We start from the raw sequence: 9885 nt of genomic DNA, 5'->3' as shown, positions 1-9885 counted from the left end.
GGGGCACTGATCTGTCTTGGCAAAGGTCTGCGCTTTCCGAATGCTTCTAGTTTGTTTGTCTTTGTCTGTTTGTCTGTTAGCAAGATAACTCAAAAAGTTATGGACGGATTTGGATGAAATTTTCAGGAAATGTTGATACTGGCACAAGGAACAAATTATTAAATTTTGGTGGTGATCGGAGGGGGGGTGGGGGTTGATCTGCCTTGGTGGAGGTCTGCGCTCTCCGAGTGCTTCTAGTTATAATATTTGTACTTTTAACCTTTTCATGCACAGTGGTCACTCCAGTGGACAGCTCCTCTACAGCTGTTCTCTTGTATATTCATGGGTTTTGTTGTTCTTTTCATTGTTTTTTTTTTTTTTTTTACTACACATATCTTTATTAAAGTTTTAAGACACTACATATCTTTTCTGACATGAATTGGTAACATTATGTAGATCTCTCCTGAGCATAAATCCCCAGAATCACAAGCCCTCTCCATAGTTTTCACACAATTTATCAGGAAATACATGTTTCTGTGCGTCAAAAATTAAACGTGTGGTGTCCAGCTGAGTGGACATTTTTGCAACTTCATGAAAAATAGGTTCATAAGAATTTTTTTTTCATGGTTATTTTTTGTATGTATTTTTTAACAATTTTTAAAATAATTTTTATTTATTTATTTATTTTTTAATTTTTCAGAAGAAAATTTTCAATTGCATTGTTTTTTTCATGCCTACAGAGGAATAAAAACATTCAGGAAAAAATTTTGATGAAGGTTCTCATAATTCATGCATGAAAGGGTTAAAATACAGGGTGTCCATAACTTTTTTTTTTTTTTACGATTTAACAAATGTATTAGAAACGTAAACTAGAAGCACTCGGAGAGCGCAGACCTCCGCCAAGGCAGAGTAGTGCCCCCCCCACCCCCACCCCCGATCACCACCAAAATTTCATCATTTATTCCTTGTGCCAGTATCAACATTTCCTGAAATTTTCAGCCAAATCCGTCCATAACTTTTTGAGTTATCTTGCACACAGACAGACAGACAGACAGACAGACAGACAAACAGACGGACAAACAAACCAACGCCGACAAAAACATAACCTCCTTGGCGGAGATAATGAATAGACAACTGTGGAAATTATTACAAAATGAAAAGTTAGTATTGAAGTTTTTTTGTGTAATTTAATACATCTTTATATGAAAGCACATCCAGACGGTACTGGATTTGTTTCCATGTTGGCTATATCATGTCCTTATGAACTGTGTCAGTGACATCAGTGATCTTTTACTTCAGGACATTGATGTCTTGTATCTTTGTTCGATACACAATATCTTTAACTTAACCCCATAGAAAGGAATCCAGGGCAGTGATATCTGGTGAACGAGGTGTCCAGGGAATTGGACCATTCCTTCCAATCCACCAGTTTGGAAATGTTGGATTTAGAACCCACCAACATGCAGAACCCAGTGTGGTGGAGCACCATCTACCTGGAAAATGATGGTTAGTTGAAGGTCATCCAGTGGTGGTGACACATATTCAGTCAAAAGGTCAAAGTCAACATTTGCATTAATTAATCTCTCATTGAAGAAAAATGGACCCATGATTCGATTGCATATGATCCCACAATGTGATTAAAAACTTTGATAACCACTGAGTAGATAGAATAAATAATTTTTTACATTTGGGTGCTTCTATGAAACTAGTCCTTAAAAACAGGACATGGGGGCTAAAAATTCAAACCAGATGTAGACTAAAGTTATGAAGCAAGTTTGGAAGCACTTTGGGTCTATTTTAAAAATAAATTCTTACTGAGATAAAAGAGAAACTATTTTTTCAGATAAAACACATTTTTATCTCATTTTACATTATATTTAATACAAAAATTTGCATGTAACACAGTCAAAAGGACACAAAAATTACACGCTTTTTTTAACAATTTTTTTTTCTCTTTATTCTCTCACAGGTACATTTTGGGAATTGAACTAATTATGCAAGGCAGAGTGTTTCACAAAAATGACTGCTGTTGCAAAATTATTGGCAATTTTTATGTGTTTAACAGGGCAGGTTCTGCATGTAACGCAAGTGGACACGATGGGTGACATACAAAACCTGGAATGAGACTGCCGATTCATGAAAAACCCACGTCTGGAATAGAAAAACCAATAGGATCCTCAAATTTAACACAGTGTCTTTGTTTATAGCCCTATATAAGACCATTTACAGCCATGTTTTCCAGATCAAATGTACTGACACCTAGGCAGCTTTTCATGTCCCAGTTTTGGTCCTATTTTTGGCCCCAATATTTTATTAAAAAATTATTAATTTTGGGATGGCTCAGAGCAAGAGAATAATTTTTTTTTGCATTTATCTGAGGTCATCATTAGGTACATCCTGGGGGGGAAATATATTCTAAATTTCTCTTTTATTATTGGGTCTAAAAAGCTGGCTAAGTGCCAGGTACCACAATGAACCCAGTTTCATAGAAGTACTCATTTAAAGAGACTTTGTGGCCACCCTGTATATTATCTGTCTGTTACCTCTGCCAAGTAGGTTATGTTTTCACTCCCTTTTTGTCTCTTCATCTAGATTACACCAAAAAACAACATAATTTGCCACGTTCTATAAAAGATAAATGAGTTACCTTTCACAAACCTTACACATTGTTGAATATGTTTGTCTATTTAAGCATATTATCTTGGATTTTATAGCGAAGGCAAACTTGTGTTCACAAAGCTCATATCTTACATTACAAACGCGAAAACCTCTTAAATGACGTTCATTATAATAGAATTATAGATATATGAGATCAAGCTCCAGATTTGGGATTTGTAGCATTAGTATTAAAGCTGTGTTAAGCCTGTGCAAAAGCTCTATTAAAGTTGATTGAATTATCTTGTAAGGGAAAGTGAGAGGCCAGAAGATAAACAAGTCACACCGAGCAGGCAGAGGGACAGATGAGTTTACTTCTGTTGTTTTTCTTACACCAGCACTTTATTGTAAAACTGAAATGATATTGTTCCCGTGGCAGCTCTGTGTAAATGTTTTGTGCGCAGTATTACTCCATTTAATGCTGAGCGCTTGCTGTGTTTACCACTGTTTACTGAGCGACTGAGGCTACTGTACTGTGTCCTTGTTCTGGATCAGCTGTCTTTCTGTTCGTGCAAGGTAAAGGCCAGCCATCCAAAGTGTGTGAAGGCTTATTACTGCAACACGACGCTGAAAAATACTGTATACGAAGCATGAAACGTATCTAAAATCCAAGAGAATATACCAGAGGAATAAGCAAAGAAACAGACAGTGATGAGAGCTGCACCTCAAAACACAAACAAAACAGTCGCCTACATTCCACATGTAGAGTGTTTGTTTGTGTGGTGAGAGTTTACTGTGTATTTGTACCAGTGAAGTTGCGTGCATCTTTATTGGTTTGTGCGGTGAAAGGTGAGGAGTCTGGGAGATCTGCGACACTGGCTCCAGAAATGTGGTAAACACTTCTACTTCACCTTAAGCAACAATAAACACACAGTTGTGAAGCCATCTGAGTCCAGGTAGATGCCAGGGGTGGACAGATGATCAGGTTCTCATATTCAGGATTTTTACTATCGTCGGTTCAGTTCTTTCTTATGTTCAATATCTGATAGAATTTTTCTATTTTTAAAGTGCTACATTGCCTCAGCTCCAGAAACTTTTTAGTCTACAGTCACTGCTTTGTGACGTTGCACTACAACCTGGTGATGCTGAGCAAAGTTCAATACAAATTTAGGTTTTACTTGTTTTATTTCTTTCCACTATAACATTTCAATGAGTTATTTGGTTTATTTACATTTTAAATTTCTATTAAAAATAGTTACTCAAAATTTCTGCAAAGGTATATTGGTTACAAATGATTATTTTCATTCTCAAGTGATTTGTTTGATCATTAATCGATTAGCTGTTTGTTCTATAAAGTGTCAGAAAATTGCAAAAAATATCAAACACTGTTTCCTTAAGTCCAAGATGGCATCTTCAAGTACCTTGTTTGGTCAACCATTCAATTACATTCAGTTTACTCTCACAGAAAAGTAAATAAATAAATAAATAAAAAGAGAGAAAATATTTGTATTTAAGAAACCCAGAAAGTCAGAAAGATTCTTCTCAAAAAAAAAAAAAAAAAAAAAAAAATAGACTGAAATGTAGTATGAAACAGTTGTCAAACTAATACTGTCAGTCAATAATAAGACACAATAAAAACATAATTTTTGGGTGATAGTGTCATTACGTTTGGTGTACAGGAAGAGACGGTAAAAATGGGCTTCTAAGGGAATTTCTTGCAAGTAGGAAGTGCTTGCATGAAAGAAAACATATCATCAAATTTCTATTGGTGGAAAAGTGCATCACATGGACCAATCACAGAAGTCCATACTATGCCCTGCGTAATCTGGTTGATATGCGACCAGAAAAGTTGTGGAATTAACGGCGACAGAAAAGAGACAGTGATAGGATTAGTGAACTTCAAGATTTCAGAGATTTGTGCATATTTAGCTTTTTTTGAGTGTATTATTAATGTGTAGTGCAGTGTGAGTTCGAAGTGTAGTTTGTTTTTGTTTTGTGGTTCTGAAAAATGCTGTGCTTTTACTGCTCTTAACAGAGCACAATGTTTTGAATAGTTGTGCAAGTAAATAAATGGTTTAAAGATATATTGTGTCTTAAATGGTTTGACTTAATGGTAAATTAGTAGGTAATACCTAGTAGATAACTTGTCATCCACAGAATTACAAGTTCACACAGTATTGCAGAGAGCACAAAAAGTACACCAACATTTAAAATACTCATATACTGTATAGTTGGTTGTAATTATTACAGCAGTGACATCGGCAGAGGCATAAGTTTGTTTTTACCTCCGCCAAGGAGGTTATGTTTTTATCGGCGTTGGTTTGTCTGTCTGTCTGTCTGTGTGCAAGATAACTCAAAAATTTATGGACGGATTTGGATGAAAATTTCGGGAAATGTTGATACTGGCACAAGGAACAAATGATAAAAATTTTGGTGGTGAGCGGGGATGGGGGACTGATCTGCCTTGGCGGAGGTCTACACTCTCCGAGTGCTTCTAGTTGTCATTATTTCTAGCTTATTATGCTATTATATCTACATTCTTTATCAAAATGCCACAGCCCAGACATTGAGACAACCCACTGCATGAGTACATTAAATTAAAAAAAACAAAACTTTAAAGTAAATTACTTTTACTTCAGTATATATTTTGCAGGATATTTATGCTTTTTCGTAAGTACTAAGTTTCAGTACTTCCTCCACTGCTGTTGATTACTAATAATTGCATCAGTATTGGTATCAGACAACAAAAATCCACCCTGTCCACCCTATATATTCATATTTTTTACTCTTACTGTGTTGGACCCACTGATGTAAAGATATTCCCCAGTAGAAGACGGTTCTTAAACATAACTTTGCAGCAGCTCATTAAAAGTCATAGGGATGAGTATTGGTTTGATTATGCATGCATGCTCAACACTATCTATCAGTGTCACTCAGATGGTATCACCGTTCATGTCAGCATCAGTGTGTGTCAGCTGGTATCACTCACTGGTATCTATGTCTGTGAGGCCTACACAATTTGACCCTGGCCCTGTATCTCCCCTGTTTCCCACACCTCTGTCTCTCGTTGTCTCTGTGTGTGTGTGCTAGTGTATATTGTCAGTCCAAACCCCCAGATTCCCTGGTATGTTGGTGGAATTTCGACTATTTTTCCAGGTCACTGTTGTTTGTGCCTTGCGAGGTGTGTCTGTAAATTCCCACACAGGGAGGGAGATAAACACACTCACACTGTCACACACATATACAAACCTCGTCACATTGCAACCCACACCTTCTACGGTGAAGAATCCACCACAACTCAGCCTCGGCACTGGCAGTCTTTGTCCTTTAACCCTCCTTGGAGCTGTCATTTAACCAGATCTGACAAATATTCTGCTATCCAACTCTATGCTTGACTTTTGGCCTAGAAGAGAGTGAGTTATATCACAGATAAATGAAGGATGACAAATTAGTGCTGTGTCACCTCATTCAGACTTTGAGGTCAACCTGCATGTGGTTGTATGTGTCAGTAGATGAAGCAGGTATAGAAGTACCGGAAATGTTTTACATGCGACGGTGAGTGAGTGCTGAAATACAGCTCTACCAGTGGACAGGAATTATTATGAAACATTCAGTTTTACTATTTGTTCAATAACCTGTCAGAGCAAAGAATTTATTTGGCAGCAAATCGCCTGTTGAAGAACTGTCTGTTGTTCGTATCAGATATTAGTTTTGAGAACTGAATGCAACCCTGAAGTGACCCACATGTGCAAGAGAGGTCCTGATGTAATATGTGACCACGCAGGTACACACTGTGTTTACAGATGTAAATATATTTTTTCCCACCGCTCCTTCTCCTGGGACGCAGAATTGTGATTCTTGTCGCATTTCAATGACGTAAAGGTTGGATAAATATGACCTGGCCGTTCTGAAGTTGCATTGCAAAATATCAGATACATATCGGATTTAGGACCACATATAAAAATGGCCTGGGTCAGATTAGAAAAAATCTGATTTGTGCTGTTCAAACTGTCTTTAACAGGTCAGATACAGGTCACATATAGGCAGAAAAAAGAGATTTGGGCCATATTTACCTGCAGTCTGAACGTAGCCTTAGACTGTGTTTCTATTGGAAAAGGTCATGTGGTCTGATGAGTCCAGACTGACCCTGATCCAGAGTGATGGGGACATCAGGGTGAGAAGAGAGGTGGGTAAAATGGTTACCCATCATGCCTAGTGCCTATAGTACAAGCCTGTAGGGGCAGTGTTGTGATCTGGGGTTGGTTCAGTTGGTCAGGTCTAGGTTCAGTAAATGAGTTTTGAATATAAATGACCTGAGTTGAACATCAGTGGATTTTTTTTTTTACTGATGACACAGACATATTCTAAGATGACAACACCAGGGTCATCAGGGTCAAGTTGTGAAAGAAGTGGTTCAGGGAGCAGGAGACTTCATTTTCACACATGGACTGGGCCCACAGAGTCCAGACCTGAACCCACTGAAGATCTTCAGGATGTGCTGGACTCAGCGGTCTGAACCTCCCATTATCAATACAAGAAACAGGTGAAAAATTAATGCAACAGTGGATGGAAATAAAGGTTGTGACATTTACTGTGACATCACATACGCATTGCTTGAAATCAAAACTGGAGGTGATCCAATGAAATTTTGCGCAGGTGACTTTTTTGGATTGGATGTGGTGTCTTATGTCTTTATTTTGTTCAACAACCCAATAATATTTAGTCATAGTTTTGTCATAGGAGACTGAAGAAACCACAAGTGTTTTGTTTTTTTTTACCAACATTGACCTAAACGTTATTTAAAATGACTGATTTAATTGTTGACAACTATCTGTTAACCCAGTGGTTCCAAACATTTTTAGCTTGAAATAGAGACAAAAAATGATGCATCACCTCAGGACCTAAATTTACAAAAACACCTCTAGTCAGTGTTTTCATGTTGTTGCAACGTTTACATCATTTTTGCTTATTAAGTTGTTCAAAGCTTGTATCTTTTCAACTTTTTCCATTTTGTTTCATTTTCAATTCATTGTGTTTTTGTCATTTTTCTCATGTTGCATCTTTTGTGCACTGTTGCCCATAAAGTTGGAATAACTGTTTTCAGACACATTCCTGTTTTTATTCCCATTTATACACATCAGTAATCACCTTTACTGAGTCCCAGTTACACTTTATCTATCATGAATAAATCACAATTGTCACAATCATTTCATGAGAAAATGTAAAAATACTTTGTTCCAACTTTCTGGGCAACAGTGCAATTATTTTCATCATGTTACATCTTTATGACCGAGCTCCCTCTGCATTTTTCATGGCTATGACGATGGCAAAATTTATTAAATTCTTCCAGAGAACACATATCCAATTATGCATTGTATTAATGTATTAACAGTCACTGTATTCCTACAGTTGCCTGCCATAGTTGTTGTACATAGAGGTCATGTTCATATGCAACTCTCCATCTACCATTGTATTTGTGAATTGTAATTGGCCGTGCTAGTCCAGAAAATAAAACACATTTACATAAAACACACAACCTGACTTTCTGACTGACGGAATAAGGCATAGAGGTCTGCAACATCATCATGACACCAGACAGGTTACCAAGGATCACCTTGAACTTCCCAAACCAAAATGAATCGATTGAAAAATTCTGTCTTTTACAGGGCCTCCAGTCTATGGAATAAGTTACCTTACACACTAAACACCAAACACACTAAAAGCTTACATTCATTAAAAAAAAACAAAAAAACACTCAAACAGGAACTACTCAAGGAAATACAGTAGTGCAAATGATTGTTTTGACTCTCACAATCCAAGTTGCTGTAAAGATAAAAGTTTAAATGTTTTAAGGTTTATGTGTTGAGATGAAATTTTCATCTTGCTGATGATAACAATGAATTGTAAGCTTGTTTTTATTTATAAAAAATGTTTGGGAAGGAATGCTTCTCGGACCAAAAAAAGAGTTTGTTCGAGGTGCTCTTTGGAAAAAGGGATTCAAAAGTATTTATCACACTGGAACAAAAATCCAAGGCACTCTCTTTAAACATTAAAATGCCTTTATTACCATGGCATGGTCATATCTAGACCTAAAAAACACTTCAACGCATTTCGGCTTCAAGCCTTCATCAAGAAGTGTTTTTTAGGTCCAGATATGACCATACCATGGTAATAAAGGCATTTTAATATTTAAAGAGCATGCCTTGGATTTTTCTTCCAGTGTGATAAATAAAATTGTTTTTATTTATGTATGGATTTTGTAACTATTTGTATTTTAATGGACCCTGGGAATAGTAGCAACCACTATGATGGAAGCTAATGGGGATCCATATAAACAGTAAACAAGAAACATTCAAAATCTCAAACATTTTATTAGAAAAATACCTATACGTGATGGTTATGGCCCTGTTTGGGTGTGGTGGGGGCTGGGCATCTTTTCGCTGTTGGATTTAGCAGATAAGTGTTTCGTGCTGAAATCCCCCTTTTAACTCAACTTCAATCCATACTTTCTCTCCCTCTCTGACTCTACACCCCTGGGGTCTTGGCAGGTCATGTAAATATTAGTCTGAACTTCCCAATAAATCTGCACCTCCTACTGCTCCCACAGCCTCCCAAACCGAACCCCTTCCCCGACAAGACCAACCCACATAATACCTAACGGCTGCATCAGACAGAAGGGGAGCGAAGGGATGAAAGATGAATGGAAGAGTTGACACTGTCGGCAGCTCTACTGTAGGCCAGATTTTAATCCAACAGAGCAGGTGTTCTTCTGAATAAGATCGCCTCATTGCTGAGCAGCCACAGGAGAGCTTAGCTACATGAGTAAGCTGTTAATGTTTAGGAGGTGTCAACAGGCGACGGATCAGTGATGGCTGTTCATAGAGCTGGAGGTTCTCTGTTTATACACCTAAACTTTATGACCTCTGACCTCACCAGACTGGTGGAAAAAAAAATCACCCACATTCTACCGGCCCTGAGGGGTAAACCCATCCCATCAGGCGCACACAAATATGTATGTTTGCATGCACTCTCTGGTCAGAACCAATGAGTGACAGAGTCAAAAAGCTCACTTAAAACACTGAGGGACAGGTGATAGGGGGGCTCAGAGGGGTGCTGGGGGGGTCCTATCCTAGCCTGCAGGTATGTACAAGTGAATATGTGTGTGAAACAGATCGCATGGCTGACACCCAGACCACCCCAAGGTCAGTTTTTTGGGGGGGAAATTATTGGTGCTAGATTCTTAAAATCTGAGGAGAAGAATGGGACGGAGACGTCATGGGAGGTGGTCAGGAGGATCTGGCAGGTGGGGCG

The sequence above is a fragment of the Sphaeramia orbicularis genome, chromosome 7 (assembly GCF_902148855.1).
Source record: "Sphaeramia orbicularis chromosome 7, fSphaOr1.1, whole genome shotgun sequence".
Taxonomy (NCBI): domain Eukaryota; kingdom Metazoa; phylum Chordata; class Actinopteri; order Kurtiformes; family Apogonidae; genus Sphaeramia; species Sphaeramia orbicularis.
Note: the sequence above shows the minus strand (reverse complement) of the source record.